The 16,125-nt window shown below is 45.3% G+C and overlaps 1 long non-coding RNA gene across 1 annotated transcript; it reads left to right on the top strand.

Annotated features, from left to right (window-relative positions):
* The first annotated feature begins 1,374 nt into the window (after window positions 1-1,374).
* LOC140699161 (uncharacterized) lies at window positions 1,375-4,771 on the top strand. The gene is made up of 3 exons (XR_012077165.1): window positions 1,375-1,623; window positions 1,771-1,978; window positions 4,742-4,771. It is a non-coding gene; the product is annotated as an uncharacterized lncRNA (long non-coding RNA).
* Window positions 4,772-16,125: the final 11,354 nt, after the last annotated feature.

The following is a 16,125-nucleotide window of genomic DNA, read 5'->3' as shown; positions in this document are numbered from 1 at the left end:
CGTTGGCGGGGCCAGTGGACATGGACCGGGGTGGGATCCGGGTTGGTGTGGCGGCCGGGGAGGGCTGTGGTGCCGGGGAGCGGGTTGGGGCGGGGGGGACAGGGCTGGGGCACAGCCTCCGGCTTTCCTCCCCCTCGGGCTCTGGGGCTTGGACCGCGAGTCCGGGTAGCCCTGCGTGGCCGCGGCCTCCCAGAACCCCTGGGAAGGGCAGGTGGAGGACCCGTCTTTTATGAAGCGGGGCCTTACCCGCGTTTTGAAGAGCCCCAGAATCAGATGTTGGAATAGGGTGGTTTATCAGCCTTGTATATCAGCAGGGAAATTTCAGTTCCATCCAGATGTTGGCTCCTTCGCTAAAACTCAGGAATAAGACAAGGGTCAGTGTCAATTAGCAGTTATCTAGGGCTTGACTCAAAATAGACTGTGCGGGGTGTAGAGATGGTAGATGGGCCCTCCCTTTCAAGGTTGGTAGTCTTCTGGGATTAGAGGCCTCAGTTGAGGATTACATCCTCATCTGCAGTAATGGAGGTTGTGGGAAACATTAACACAGAGAAGGGAGGGGTGTTGCTGCAGTAACTCATTAAAGAAGCCAGGACACTTGCCTGGCTCTTGTGTAGGAGAGTCTCGCCTAGGGTAGGGCAGCAGTTATCAAAGTGAGTCCGAGGCCCCTGAGATGCAAGACTATTTTCGTAGGAACGCCGGGAAGTCACCTGCCTTTTGCACACTCTTGCACTCCCGAGTTTCCTGTGGGGTTTTCCAGGGAAAACCTAGTCTGTGATATCACAAAACAGGTAATGTAGAGGCAGATAGAATTAAGCTCTCACCAGTCCAAAAGAGATTCTCAGAAATTAAAATCACTGCTATTCCTCTCATTAATGATTTTTGTTTAGAAAAATATACTTATTTTTTGCTTAAGAGTATTAATGGTATCATGTAGTAGGTTGTTATTATTTTTAAGTGAACTCATAAGCATTTTTTAAAGTTCTTATTTAACTTCTAACACAGGAACTATTGATAGATTTAACCCACATAAACAGCAGCCTTTTGAAGTCCTCAGTATTTAAGAGTGTACAGGGGTCTTTAGGCCAAGAAGTTTGAGATTCCCTGGAGAACGGGTGCTCAGGTACTAGTCAGGTGCTTAGCGTTGATAGACAGATGCCAAGATGTCTTCTGCATGTGCTCCCGGACTCGAAATAATTGGCCACACAGAGATCGGTGGGCAGTGCCTCCACTATACAAACCAGAAGCTGCTGAACGTGTCTTGAGTCTAGGCCATGTGCTGTGCAGAGATTCCCATTGTATCTGTTCTATCTAAGCCGGGATTCCTGTGCAGAGACCTGGCTCTGAAGACCCGCTCTCCTTTGCTCCCTGCCAGGTACCTTCTGTGTTATGTCAACCCTCCGGAGGGCTTCAGCCTCCGTAGGGGCGTCTGTATCCACATCGCCTTCCTCCTGAAGACCCTGCTGAAAATGGAAGAGTCGGTGCTGGTGATACCCCCTTGGGGCCGCCTCTACCATTGGCAGAGCCTGGACATCCACCAGGTCCGGATTCCCTGGTCTGACTTTTTTGATCTCTCAAGTCTCAACAGAAACATCCCTGACAATGAGTACGAACAGTTCATTGCAGGTGAGATGGTGATCGTTTAACTGGGGCCAGACGGTTTTTGTTCTGGTTCCGATGTGAACATCGGGCCGTCTTGCTTCGGGTTTGTCAGTCTGCTTAGGGGCCGTGCTCATGTTTCCTGCACTGCAGGTGAATTTGGTCTTTCCACAGTTTTTCTCAGGAAATATATCTGAAGTGTATGAGCTCTGTGTTCCCTCCCCTCTGAAAACCCTGGCCTTCTGGTGAGATGGAGCGGTGACAAGGAGGCCACTGCCACAGAGGCCTTGTCCCAGCAGGACTCGCTCCCTGGGCAGTAAGGGCCATTCTTACCTGAAGGAAAACACGATGTATGTGTACCATGGGCCACGTGCTGGAGAAGGTATGTAACCTCTCATTCAGTATAATTTGGTCCTGCTCAAGCTTCCCATTTTACTTTTTGTAGGAGGTAAGATTTGAAGATTTTCTTTGAATACAGCTATTTAGAGCTTATCTTTTTTTTAAAATTGAAATGTGTTTGATTTACAATGTTTAGTTAGTTTCAGATATACAGCTGTTTTGTTAGTTTCAGGTATACAGCATAGTGATTCAGTTGTACATATACATAGTCTATTCTTTTTCAGGATCTTTTCCATTATAGGTTGCCAGATACTGAACATTTTCCCCTGTGTTCTACAGTGAATCCTTGCTGTTTGTCTGTTTTACATATAGTAGTTTGTAATTGTTAATCCCAAACTCCTAAGTTTGTTTTCTAAGTCTGTGAGTCTGTTTTTGTTTTGTAAATAAGTTTATTTGTATCTTTTTTAAAAATTCCACATATAAGTGGTATCATATGTTACTTGTCTTTGTCTGAGTTATTTCACTTTAGTGTGATAATCTCCAAGTCCATCCATGTTGCTGTAAATGGCATTATTTCCTTCTTTGTTACAACTGAGTAATATTCTTTTATATCTAAATACTACATCTTTATCCAGTCATTTGTCAGTGGGCGTTTAGGTTGCTTCTATGTCTTGGTCATTGAAAACAATGCTGCTGTGAACATTGGGGTGCAGGTATATTTTGAAATTAAGGTGCCCTCTGGATATATGCCCAGGAGTGGGATTGCTGGATCAAATGATGTCTTTTTTTAGTCTTTTGAGGTATCTCCATATTGTTTTCCACATTGGCTTCACCAAACTACATTCCCAGCAATAATGTAGGAGGGTTCCCTTTTCTCCAAGCCTCTCCAGCATCTATGGTGAGTGGATGTTTGAATGGTGGCCATTCTGAGTAGTGTGAGATGATAACTTATTGTAGTTTTGATTTGCATTTCTAAGATAATTAGCGATATTGTGCCTTTTTTTCATATGCCTATTGGCCATTTGTATATCTTCATTGGAGAATTGCTTGTTTAGTTGTTCTGCCCATTTTTGGATTGGGTTGTTTATTTTTTTTTCTTATTAAGTTGTATGAACTATTTTTATAGTCTACAAGTTAAGCCATGTTCAGTCTCATCTTTTGCAAATATTTTCTCACATTCCATAGGTTGTCTTTTCATTTTGCTTATGGTTTCTATTGCTTTGAAATAGCTGATAGGTGTAACTAGGTCCCATTTGTTTATTTTGGCTTTTATTTTCTGTTGCTTGGGTGGATTGCCCTAGGAAAACACTGCTGAGATATATGTCAAATAATGTTTTGCCTATGTTTTCTTCTGAGAGTTTTTTAGCGTCTTGTCTAATGTTTAAGTCTTTAAGCCATTTAGAGTTTGTTTCTTTTTTGGTTTTTTTTTTCAACTCTATTATATGCTTTCGATTTGTGGTTACCCTATTTTTCAAGTATATCAACCCATTATCATATCTATTTCCTTTAGACTGATAATCACGTAGGCTCCAACACATCCTAAGAATAATGAGAAAAAGGAAAAAGAAAGAGAAAAAAATCTATCTTTTCTTGCTACCGTCTCCCTTTCCCACATTTTTGTATTTTGATATACTTTTTCTTTTTTACATCTTCATGTTTATTGTCTTGTAACTCGTTATTTCATTTCCAATGATGGTTTTCCCATTTCTATAGCATCCTGCTTCCTTTCTGTTTAGAGTAGAACCTTTTAATGTCTCTGTTTGGTTCCATAATGCTGAATTATCTCCCTAACCCCCTCCACCCTGAGCCTCTGAATACTCAGTACAGGGAAGCCAAACCATCCTAGCCTTCATCAGTCTTGGGATGCAATCTTCAGAGTGGGAAAGAAGAATCATTAAAAAATAATATTCTGTTTGTTGCTTTCTACCCTTGCCCAGAGAGTGAGAATCACCTCTGAAGGCGGAGGAAGAAAGATGGGGGCATGGGGCACAAAGTCTTTTCTCCTTTTGCTACTGAAAAAATGATTTCTTTTGTAATTAGTGATGATGCCCTTTAAATTGGTAAGATCGAGATTCCACAGCTTCAGCGCCTGTGAATAACCAGCTGGGAGAAAGCTCTCCAGGGCCCCTGCATTGGGAAAGGCAGCCCCTCTGAGCACCTGTTGTTCTGTATTCTTCCGGCCTCCACACAGGTTCGCTAGGCACTGTGCAGGACGATGCAGTTCCCCAAGGTGGAGGACTGGGAGACCCCTGCTTGGTGGCAAGCCACAGGAGCCCACACTTGAAGGACAAAATGAAGAGTAGTGGGGCGGGCATAGGAACAGAGGATGGTTGAGACCCAGGATAGTTTCCTGGAGGCCAGCAGGTGAGACTGGCGGGGCAGATGGGGCCCTGGTGCATGGGCAGTCCTTGAGGGATCTGAAGCAAAGATATGAACCAAGATACTGGATTCCTGTGGGGGTAAATCGCCCCCTGGAGGCCACGTGGCAGTGCAGCGAGCCCAGGAGGAGCGGGCATTTCCCCAAAGTTGGGTTGACAGATCACAACCAACTCACTGGGAACCGAGAGGTACAGAGATATTGTTAACTTTTTGTCCCTCTTCCTGGAAAAAAAATTGCTTCCTGTTGAATAGCCTGTGTAGTTAGTGAGAATTAAAGACATGAAGTAACATTTCCTCAAAAGTCATCCATTGTGCAGTTGTTAATAAGGGTCAAATGCAAACTTGAATAGATTAAATCAAACAGTCATCATCGTATTTTAAAATCTTTTAAAATAAAAAATCTTGCTGTCTTTGTTCTTCATTTCAGGGTTCACTTGGTGATAATAGTAACAAAAGCAACAGCAAACCTTTAAAGAATTCTGTCCTGCTGTTGAAGGAACTCTGTGTTCATGACAAACAAATGAGGTGGCACTTTACAGGAAGGACAGTCATTAATCACACAGCTAGTAAATGGCAGGGGGGGGGACTTGAACCCAAGCTGTCTGACCCCAGAGCCCCCTCTCAGGCCCTTCAGTGCAGCTCATCACTTGGTATGCCCAACAGAGGCCAGCATTAAAGAGCAGCATGTCCTTGGCTGCTTGGCCTTTGTTTCTTCATCTGTAGAATGGGGGTGTGGGCAGTGAACTCTGTGAGCTCAGTGGTCACTTCCTCTAGCTCTGCTATTCTACTGCTTTGAGTTAATTTAAGAAGTATCCGAGCCCCTGAATGGCCCACCCATAGGCTGGCGCTTTGCTAGGCCGTGGGTTACGGAGAAAAATAAGATCAGCCTGCTTCTCCAAGGAGCCTGTGTCCCTCCACGGCAAACGGCTGTGAGGCCCAGGCTCCCTCGCTGGCAGTCGGGGACTGGGCAGGAATGTCTGATAGAAGATGGAGGCAGAGCCCTTCCGGGAACAGTGGTGGCCACAGAGCTATCAGGAGCGGGAGCATCTGTCCAGGCTGCTGAGAGGGGGGCCCTCATGAGGCCAGTAGCCCCCCCAAACTAAGCCCTCAGGACAAAGATCCAGCCATTCCTGCAGTGTCACAACAGAGCCAGACCATCCTCATCACTGTGCCCCTGTGCTCCTTTGTCCTGGGGCCTCTCTTCCCCCTACACCCAGAAGACTCATCTCTCTCTCTTCTCTGAGTGTCCCCTCACTTCACCCATGGTCCCTGCTTCCTAGGCCACCATCTCTGGAGTTGACGATTTGCCCCCTCACACTCTCCGTTTGATCAGGAGCCTGGGTTGACCTCCTTGTGCTCACTTTCCCCCATGAGGTGATTTCTCCTCCTCTCTTGGGAACACCTGGAAAACCCAGTCCATTCCTAGCAGTGCCTGCCACCCTGGCCTCCCTGCTCATCTGCCTCAGTCAGGAGCAGCTGGACCACCAACTCTGTATTGCCTCACCGCCTACCATCAAGACGTCAATGTTGATTCTCCCTCCACCACCCAGTATGGTCATTGTAGGATCTTCTCCGTCAGCCTGAGCCAGACACCTCCCATTCATCCTACCCCCGGGCTCATACCCGGGCGTGTCTCCACCCCAGGTCCAGCCTCTCTCCTTTATGTGCCCAACTCTAGCCATCCAGCTGCTTCTCCACCAGCCTCGTTGGCCCTCCTTCACCCTCACTGGGGCATCATGCACTGACTCCTCTGCTTTCCTACCTGTCCACGTTCCTCTTACTTCCACTTCCCCACCTTCCAGCTCTGCATCCACAGTCAGCACTCTCTTTATGACAAACAAAACTCCCTTGACCCTTGATCTTTTCATTTCCTCACCAGGATGACTTCCATCTCGGTTCACCCAGCTCTATTTGTTCTGAGCCTGCAGGCAGCAGGCTCTCCCAGCACAGATTTCTAAGACTACAAATCAATGCCCAGCATGTTGCCACTGCCAGGCAATCCTCCAGGATTTCTCTAGTGAGCACATTTCCCCACTTGCCACACAGTGGTGTCAACATTCTATGCTCTCTGCACACCTCTAAGCTTCCCTCTGTCTCTTCCCTGACTCCCAGCAGATGGCCTTGCCTCCTGCTTCAGAGAGAATGACATGTTACTTGAAGGGAACTCGCTCACCTGCAGCAAATCTGCTCACCTCACCTTTTATCTGTCCCTCTCCCACCTGGACTCTAGCTGTAGTTGTTCTTAATTTAGTGAGTTTAGTTGACATATATATACACAGTTAAAAGCTTAGCACACTATAGGCTACCTTCTTGGGCTTACTTTTTCAATTTAACATAGGGTGTATGATGCATCCACTTCGTTGCATGTACCTGCAGTTCATTTGTTTTAACTGATCTTAAATGTTGTGTGTGTGAAAGTAACACAAGGCAAGTGTAAGCCAGGATTCAGGATGCTGGTTACTTCCTGTGAGAAGAGGCCTAGGGCAGGATAGGACACAGTATGTCACTGTCAATAGTCCTGTTCTGGTGCTGGGTGACAGGTTCACAACTGTTTCTTATAATATTAATTTTAATACATAAATACTTCTGACAGGCACCTAAGGTGAGAATGTGTCATGAGCCAAGATATACAATGGATAATATTACATCATTATTGTTATGTAATCTTGTTATAAAATATAATATTCATAATCCTACATTGTTATGTGTTATATATTATATAGATGCATGAATTATATATTATGTATATAAATAACTACATATGTATTATATACTATCTGATAATAAATAAGCAGAACATAACATGCTAGTATATCTACTATTATGTATTATTTAATAAATAATATACTATATCCTGTTATATGACATGGCACCTAATCTTTAATCAAATAAAAATATGTCACTATATGTAATGGTAATTAATAAAATTAAATGAAAATGCCCGCAGCTTTTAACGCCAACACCGCTCCAGCTGTCACTGTCTATCTTCTTCCCTTTCATGGTCGAGGTCCTCACGGTGTTATCTGTTCCCCTTTTCATCTCGTTATCCTGAACCTTCCTCCCCCTCCCATCCCATGCTGCCTTCTTCCCCGTGGTCCCTCTAGTCACCAGCGGCCTCTGGGGCACTGATTTCAGGGCAGTGTCTCAGGCCCAAGCTCACCCGCCTGTCCTCCACCTCTGCCACTGCTGGTGGGGACAGGGCGGGGGGCAGAGTGCACCTGTTGTCCTGGAAGAGAATACAGCACAGACTCCGTGACCAGCAGGAGGTGTGGCCGGAACCTGCAGGACTGGGGGGAGAGCCAGACTGTCTGCATCCAGACCGGGGGCACTTGGAGTGTGAAGAAGCCCAGTCCTCACTGCCCCTGAAGTGAGGAAAACACCCTCAGGTGAGTTAAAGTGCTTATGACCTAGGTCTGTTGGCTGCAAAGGACAAAGGGGTCCCTAAGGGGAGGTTAGTTGATGTTCCAGGCCCCACAAAGGCCCTAAGGGCTGGCGGGGAAGCAGGCTGGACGCTCCACTGGACCCAGTGTCCCCTCGGGGGTGGGGCCTTCCGGAACAAGCAGAAAGCCCTCAGTCTCTGGGGGAACGCGGCAGTGTGGGAGCATCCCTGCAGTGAGTCAAGTGACGTCAGGGCCTGTGGGATCCGTTTTTATGGCCACATTGAGCCACAGCAGAAGCCACAGCAGGAGTGGATTCCTGTCTCTCCAGCTGACATCCTCGTGTCTGAGTGCCAGGCTTCAGACCCGATCCCCTGGGGTGCTAGGACAGTTATACACAGAGGCGGCTCGGGGAGGCCTCAAGAGGGCTGTACTGGCCTTGCTGTCGACATGATTACACAAAGATCAAACAATCCATCGATGGGAAGAAAATAAGAACCATGGTCACATCTGGACCGCAAGCTTAGATGTGGTATATGGGTGATATTTATCGACAATCTGGCGAGGATCTGGTCAAAGCTAGAGGCCAAGGCAGCAAACCGGTAGTGACACTAAGGAACATCGTGGTGCAGAGGCTGGATTGGGGGTCTGAAGGCTCCTCCCAGGAGGAGCCTCAGTGTTTGGGAGGTGGCTAACGTGCCTGCTTCATGTCACTAGCAAGTGATGCCACCTGCGGAAAATCAGCTATAATCCTGAGCCGGGTCAGCCCTGGGTGATGTGATAAAGGCTCCTACAAGAGGAGGCGCCAGACGGATAGTGAACCAACCAACAGGCTGATGAGTTTCTGGCCTGTGTTTATCGTGCTTTCGCAGCCAAGAATGAGGAGAGAGTTGAATGGTTCACCATGAAGATTTTAACAGCTTAAGAGAGTTCCGTGTCTCACTGCATTTCAGTGTCACCCGGAGGAATTCAAGAGGTGTTTAGACCCAGAGGGGACTAAAAGCCTCTTGGTTCCTCATCAACCTGACAAACCCACCAGCCCTCTATGGCCAGACCTTGGCAAGTGCCTTCCCTTGTTCTAACAAATCCCTTTCCACTCACGCCTGTGGTATGCTTTTATTTTTGTTTAATTAATGGGAATGAAGATACCTTACAGCCTCTTCAGACCTTTCCTTAGGCCTTCTGCTCTTAGACCCCGGCAAGGGGGCCCGCTGCCCTGGGTCCTGCACTGCAGAGGGTCCCTCTGGCCCTGACACTTCCTCTAGCCACGCCCTCCATGGGGTGGAGTCAGCAGGGCCAAGGGGGCAGGGTCATTGGCTCCATCCCATGCTCTAGAAGCCCAGGACCCCAGATGCCCTGTCTCAGCAGCCCCTGACCCATTCCTAGTGCCTGCACCGGCTCTCCCGGAAGCTCAGATTCCCAGGACTCACAGAGAGGCCAAAGGGCAGCTGTATGTATGGAGGGTATGAGCAGATCCCGAATGTGAGTTTTGAGTGTCCCCCTGTGAACATCCAAGGCCACTTGTGGCAAGGGATGGACCCAGCATTGGGAAGAAAAGGATCAGGCTAGTGGTCAGAGACTGGGAATCAGCTCTCCCCACACGCTCACTTTCTTTGCCGGACTCCCCTGTGTCTTGGAATTCTAAATTTGAACCTGGTCTTCCCCCTTATAATGAACGTATATTTGTAAAGGCAGGACTTTAGAACTTACTGCACTTAACATGTTTACATGTACAGGATGTGAGCTCCCAGGTATGCTCTGGCCTGCACTTCCAAAGGTCCAGAGCAGTTATGTTGGCTCTACTGAGACTGTAATTGGTAAAGACCATCTCCAGAGAGGAGAGCTCCTGCTTCACGCTCCAAAGTCAGGATCTTCTGAGTGGATAAAACAATGGACACTGTGACCCTCAATTGTAAATTGATTTAGAATAACGCCAAAGTGTGTAAGACGTGTGTGTGTGCACGCGCGCACCTGGGGACGTGTGTTGTACATGACTGTGTGTTTGTGTGTGCTCACGTGCACCTGGGGATGTATGTGGTTCTGTATGTTATGTGTGTGTGTGCGCCTGAGGATGTGTGTGGTTGTGCGTATGTTATGGGTGTGTGGGTGGTACATGACTCCATGTGTGTGTGCCCGTGGGGATGTATGTGGACTAGAGCCAGTGTGTCTGCACGTGTGTTTGTGTGTACGTGCATGCATTACTTTTAATAGTAGAAGCTGTCCTTTAGAAATACGATGTAGTAAAAATTGTATGATGTCCTTTGCTGTATAAATCAAAATTAAAATTATCTTCAATCACCAGAAATTTAGTCCCCCTCAGATTCTGTTTTTTTTCCATATTGATTATGTCCTCATTTTACTGATGAGGAAACTGTAGCTTAGAGATGTTGACTGACTCAACCAAGGGCATGGAGCTCATGCGCCCAGGGCCAGGACCCAGTCCAAGCCGCGCTGCTCCAGAGGCCTGGAGCCCTGCTCATGATCATGCGTGGCCTCTTGGCGAGGGAACAGATTCTGATGGGCTGTGGCCAGCGTGCAGGCTGCCCGTGCCGGGGACTCGGGAAGCCGGGTGGGGAGTACCAGACAGCAGACAAGAGTGAAGGGCTGCTCAGAAGTCAGATAGTTTCCTAGGTCTTGGATGAGGAAGGAGGCTCACTGCTCATCCTTGATCCCTTTGCTGGTGGCCAAAAGGGACCAAGGCCCACGAGAGCACTTCTGGGAGCTGCCTGCCAACACCTGGAAAAGGACTGCTCAGGACTGGCTCTGCAGTAGGAGCAGAGGAAGGAAATGTCGCCTCCTGGTGGACATCCTTTGTGATGGCAGTAGGAGGCCTAGGAGCCTTGGTATCGAGGTGGCAAGGCAAGGTCCTAGTGGATGATCGTTTCCACGTGTCTTAAATATCATTGCTTCATATATTTTATCCATTTTGTGGTTTATTTTAGGGTGGTAAATATGGTCAGTGTTACTCCATATTACCTAGATTAATTAATTTTTTTATTGTTAATTTTCTCTTCAGTGATTTGGAAGCTATATTGCCTCTTAAAGAAAATTCTCTCTAAATCTTTATAAATCATCTCTAAGTTCATAAATTTTTATGCAATTGGACCAGTATTCCTATAAGAGTCTCAAAAATGAAATAATCTATTAGATCCTGTTCCTCAATAATGATAAATTAAGCATATTTTACCTCTCTGTTGTTCTAAATTGTGTGTGTGTGTGTTTGTGTGCTCCAGTTACTACTTTTTAGATAGTTGCTTTAAGTTTGTTACATTAACAAAGAAAATATAGGTATATACATCTTGGATTTCATTGCTCACTACCACTATTTAATCCCATGTCTTTCCCACTTTTGAGTTATTTACTTATTGGGATTTCCCAATCAACTGGACACATGATTGACTAATTGTTTTTGAGTGGTGGACTTGGAACACTTACATATCTATATGCAGATTTATGTTCTCCTCGTCAACAATTCTCAGAGTGTTGTTGATGGCCCAAGCCTTGTTTTAAATTAAGGCATTGTTTTTCATCACCAAAAAAAAATTATTAATTTAAGGTGTTGTCTTTTTATGGCTGGCTAGTCTTTTATGGTGAATGGATATTAATAGAGATTTCCTTAACCTTCCTCCTTCTTTTTGCCATAACTCTAATTCATTGAGAAACATGTTTTTACCATTTCTCAGATGGGCTTCAACTTTGACTTCTGCTTTAAACCATCACCCCACTCTTTTTCTCCATGCTTATTCCTGAAAAAGTGAGCTCTCTATTGGTTTATAGGTGGTTCCCGTCAAAGATGTGTGACTCCCTGTCCAAAGTTCCAAAGGAAGAGAAAAGGAAAGATTCCTGTTTCTGGTGGTTACATTTTGTCAGGTTAGAGATCTAGTTATCCATGTGGCTGCAGTGGAATCTGCAATATCTTGGCTCAGAGTTTCGTTTTTCTGGCTTACTAGGGGAACCGCATTAGCTGGGGTCACGTCGCTGTGGCCGTTGTCAGGATCCTGGGACTGAGGCAGCCCCTTTGCCTCCTTGTTATTTTGATCTTGCAAACTGGGTCCCAGTTATGTGAACCCTGCACCTGGTGGCCAGGATCGCCCCACACGTGACGTGTACCCAGATCCTTGGCGTCCCTCACTGCTGTCAGCTAGTTCCAGTAAGAGTACGTGATGGCTTCCACTACTGTCCTTCCTCCATCCTCTCCAGGCAGGCCCTCCTTTCCCACTAGTTGGCCCTAAACCTTCTCTCCTGCTCTACATACGCTGACGGAATTCCTCAGGGTTTCCAGCAGGTAGATGGGTCTCTTCTATGTTTGGACTCCTTCAGTGCTTGCAGTGAAAATATAGGATGTGGGAAGGAGGAGCTTGGGGACTCTCCATATCTAGGGCCTCCCTATCCAGCAGATTCAACTAATGGTGGATTGAAAATATTGTTGAAAAAACAGAAAGTTTCAAAAAGCAACACTTGAATTTGCCATACACTGGCAACTACTTACATAGTATTCATGTTGTATTAGATACCATGAGTAATCTAGAGATAACTTAAAGTACACAGGAGGACACAGTGAAAGAGAAAGTGACAACAAATATATGTGTATACTCATGTATAACTGAAAACTTGTGCTGTATGCTGGAATTTGATACAACTTTGCAAAATGACTATAACTCAATAAAAAAAGTTTGTATATATATATATATAAAAGTAGATGGGGGGATGTACATGAGTCCCATGCAAGTCCTATGTCATTTTATACAAGAGGCGTCAGCATCCATGGATGTTGACTTCAGGGTGAGTCCTGGAACCAGTGCCCCATGGTTACCAAGGGATTACTGGAAGTCCAGGCTCCTTATCCCAGCCTGCCATGTCCCCACATGGTCTGGCTCCTACCTGTACCACACTTCCCTTGTCACTCTCCTCCAGCCCTGGCAGACTGCCCTCTGATTCTTGAACAGGCCACACTCACTGCACTTCATGTCTGGCCCTTAGAAATACCCATTACTTTCTGAGCATGGCTCTGCTTTCACAAGATTGGCTGCATTGTCACTAGAGAAGTCAGTGTGGAGGTTCCTTTAAAAACTGAAAATGGAATTAACTCATGATCCAGCCTTCCCATTCCTGGGCATATGTCAGAAGAAAACTCTAATTCAAAAAGTCACATGCACCTCAATGCTCACAGCAGCAGTATTTATAATAGCCAGGACATGGCAACAACCCAAATGTCCATTGACAGGTGACTGGATAAAGAAGTAGTAGTATATTTATACAATGGAATACTACTCAGCCATGAAAAAACAAATAATGTCATTTGCAGCAACATGGATGGACGTAGAGATAGTCATTCTAAGTGAAGTAAACCAGAAAAAGAGAAAAATGCCATATGATATCACTTATATGTGGAATCAAAAAAAGAAACATATGAACTTAAATACAGAAGATAAACAGACCCACAGACATAGAGAAACAAACTTACGGTTCACAGGGAGAGAAGGGGATGGGAAGGGATAAATATGGGGATTCGAAAAGTGCCCCTCTTGGGGAGTGATGGAAATGTTAGCTATCTTGATCGTGGTTATGGTTTTCTGGGTGTAGACATTTATCAAATTCACCAAGTAGTACATGTGAAATATGTGTATTTTATTGTACAGGTATCATACCACAATAAACGTGCCCTTAAGAAAAAAAAACAGGAAAACACTGGCAGCATTTTGTCCTACGTTTTTATGTGTCTTAAGTGAGTGGGTCTTCAAGATTCTGGTCTGCCATATTTTCTGAACCAGAAGTGCCCTCCTTCCCTTTTCTTTGGTAAACTGTCAGTGGGTGGCATTTATTCCCGTGGCTTCAACTGCTCTCTGTCCAATGATTAACTGTCAAATCTTTTCCAGCATGGACATCTCAGTTCAGTCCCAGAAATATATTTCTAATTGACAAGTAGACATTCACATTTGGTTAGCACATAAAAATCTCAAGCTCTGTTTGTCTGGATTTACATTCGCCCAGAACTAGTTTTACTTTTTCAAACAATGGCATCACTGTCCCATCTCTTTTCTGTGCCAAACATCTGGGAGTTTTCCTTTACTTTTCCACTCCCTCACCCCCATCAGTACTACAATTCTATTCCTTAATGTCCCCCAACTAAGTCCCTGCTCCTCGCTCCCCACTGCATTAATTCCCACCCCTTTCTAGTCTCCCCAGTGCTGTACTTTAGAGTGAACAATCCACTTTGCTCACTTTTAATGACTAATCTGTGTCACTCTCCTCCTTAAAACCGCAAAGAATTCCACGCTGCGTGTGTGAGGAAGTCCACGCTCTCTGATTTAACGTCACACCTTCTCATCACCTCGTTGCTGCTTTTTTTCAGCCTCAGCTTCCGTTAGTTCCTCACAGCCTCTAGCCTCACTGACCTTCCTTCCCTAAGTGCAAAGTGGTCTTAGACATGACCAGGGGTCTGCACGAGACACGCAAGCTGCTGAGAATCCCGTCCCCACCACGCACTCTCCTGGTCTAGAGATTTGCTGGAATCCGTCAGATGTCAGTGCAGAAAGCATTTCCTCTCTGACACCTTCCCTACCTTCTAGAACACAGCCCCAGGCAGTGCAAGAGCCCCTCTGAACATATAGTATATATGATGCAAAGTGACTCTTACCACATTGTTTTGAAAATCTATTTAAATTTGTATCTTCCACGACACACTGTGATCTCCTTGAGGGATGGGGGGCTGTGTGGTATTTGTCTAGACAGCTAATGTCTGGCATAGACCCCGGGCCATCGGAAACAGTCTGCTGACTCATCAAGAAGACTTGTCGTCTTTGCGATGTACGAAAGACTACATGCTCTCTGATCTTACACCATCCGGCAAGGGTCAAAATAATTTCACATAGAACTACAGAGGCAAAATATGTGTATTCTTTTCCTCTTTGTGAGCCCTAGATCATAGGCATCCTGGAACGGAGGTGTCACTCAAAGCTGTCTGTCCCCTAGGCTGTTACGCCCAGCTTCAACATATTTTTTGAAGTTGTAGGGATACGTGTACATCACCCCGTCTTAGAGCAAATGGTGCTTCAGCCTGACCAAGTTTAATGTCCATATAAAAATCATAAATCTTCCAAACTGAAGCCTGAAGAAACATTTCCCTTTTCTCCTTCCAGTCTGTGTGTCATCTGCACCCCACATCCCCACTGCTCATCTGCGTCAGGCCACGTTCTATCTAGAAACATTTCCGGTGGGACACTTGGACAAGAACTAATTACAGCAGTAATGAAACTGGTCCCATGAACGTAGGCTCTGCACAACAAGGATGTTTGACGGGAGGCCTCAGCCGCGGCCTGCAGGGTCTGTTCACGTTTTCTGCCTGGCTTCCCTGCAGATGTTGTGCAGAAAATGAAGCCTGCAGTTAAAGTCATAGAAGGCCTAAGAAATCCAGAAAAATGGAGTGAGATTCATCTCCTTGGGAATATTTTTGAAAACCATCCACTAATAAGAAGAAATTTAAGAGGTTCGTTTCAGAGCAGATGATGTCCAACTGCAGGTGGGTCAGTTTTGTCATTGTTGCTCGCTAGTTGGCTTTCTGCTGCTTCTAACACGCCGCTTTTAAGAGAAGTGGCCTGAGTCGGCCCTCAGAGCAGAAAGGTGAGCTGGGCCTGGAGACAGCCAAGCTCCTCTGCTGTGTAGTGACCCGCTGAGAAGGAAGGGTTGGCCCAGGGCTTCCTCTGACTCTCTCCCTCAGTTATAAACTCTATGAAGGGAAAATGGAACAAAAATCTTAATTCAATATGGTATTGTCAAAGTATAAAAATAATTGTCTTTGGAGGGGATGGTATAGTTCAAGGGGTAGAGTACATGCTGGATTCAATTTGCGGAACCTCAATGTAAAAAAATAATAAGAAAAAATCTTTAAAAAAAGAAAAATAATGAAGAAGAAAAGAGATCTCAAACAACCCCAGTTTAAAAAGAAAAAAAATTCCTTTAAAAATAGTAGTCAGCTAGGTCTTTTGCTAGATTAGGAGTTTGGGATTAACAGGTACACACTACTATGTATAAAATAAATAACCAACTCTCAGGTCCTTAATAAATTATTTCAACCTGAATCCTTTTTCTTTTTTCCCCTAAGCAACCCGTGGAAGCCTCTGAAATTCTCATCTTATAAAAGAATTCATTTAAAGGTGGTTTGAAAGTTACTGGTTAAAACAGTTATTTGTGGTTCCATGAATATAGGTCTAGTAAGAAAGACAGACAGTAAACCAGTAAGCAAATAAATATATGATGTACTGCCAGGTACTAATAATTGCCACAAAGAAACATAAAGCATTTTAGGAGGGAAAATGTTTGAATAGGAAATATGTGCGTGCTATTCTAAATAATCTGGTCAGATAAGTCCTCTCTGAGGGTAAATAATTTGAACAAAGTCCTGAATAAAGCAAAAGAATAAGCCACGTATGTAACA

This window comes from Vicugna pacos, chromosome 1, assembly GCF_048564905.1.
Source record: "Vicugna pacos chromosome 1, VicPac4, whole genome shotgun sequence".
In the NCBI taxonomy this organism is placed as follows: Eukaryota; Metazoa; Chordata; class Mammalia; order Artiodactyla; family Camelidae; genus Vicugna; species Vicugna pacos.
This window is presented reverse-complemented; position numbering and strand designations above follow the sequence as displayed.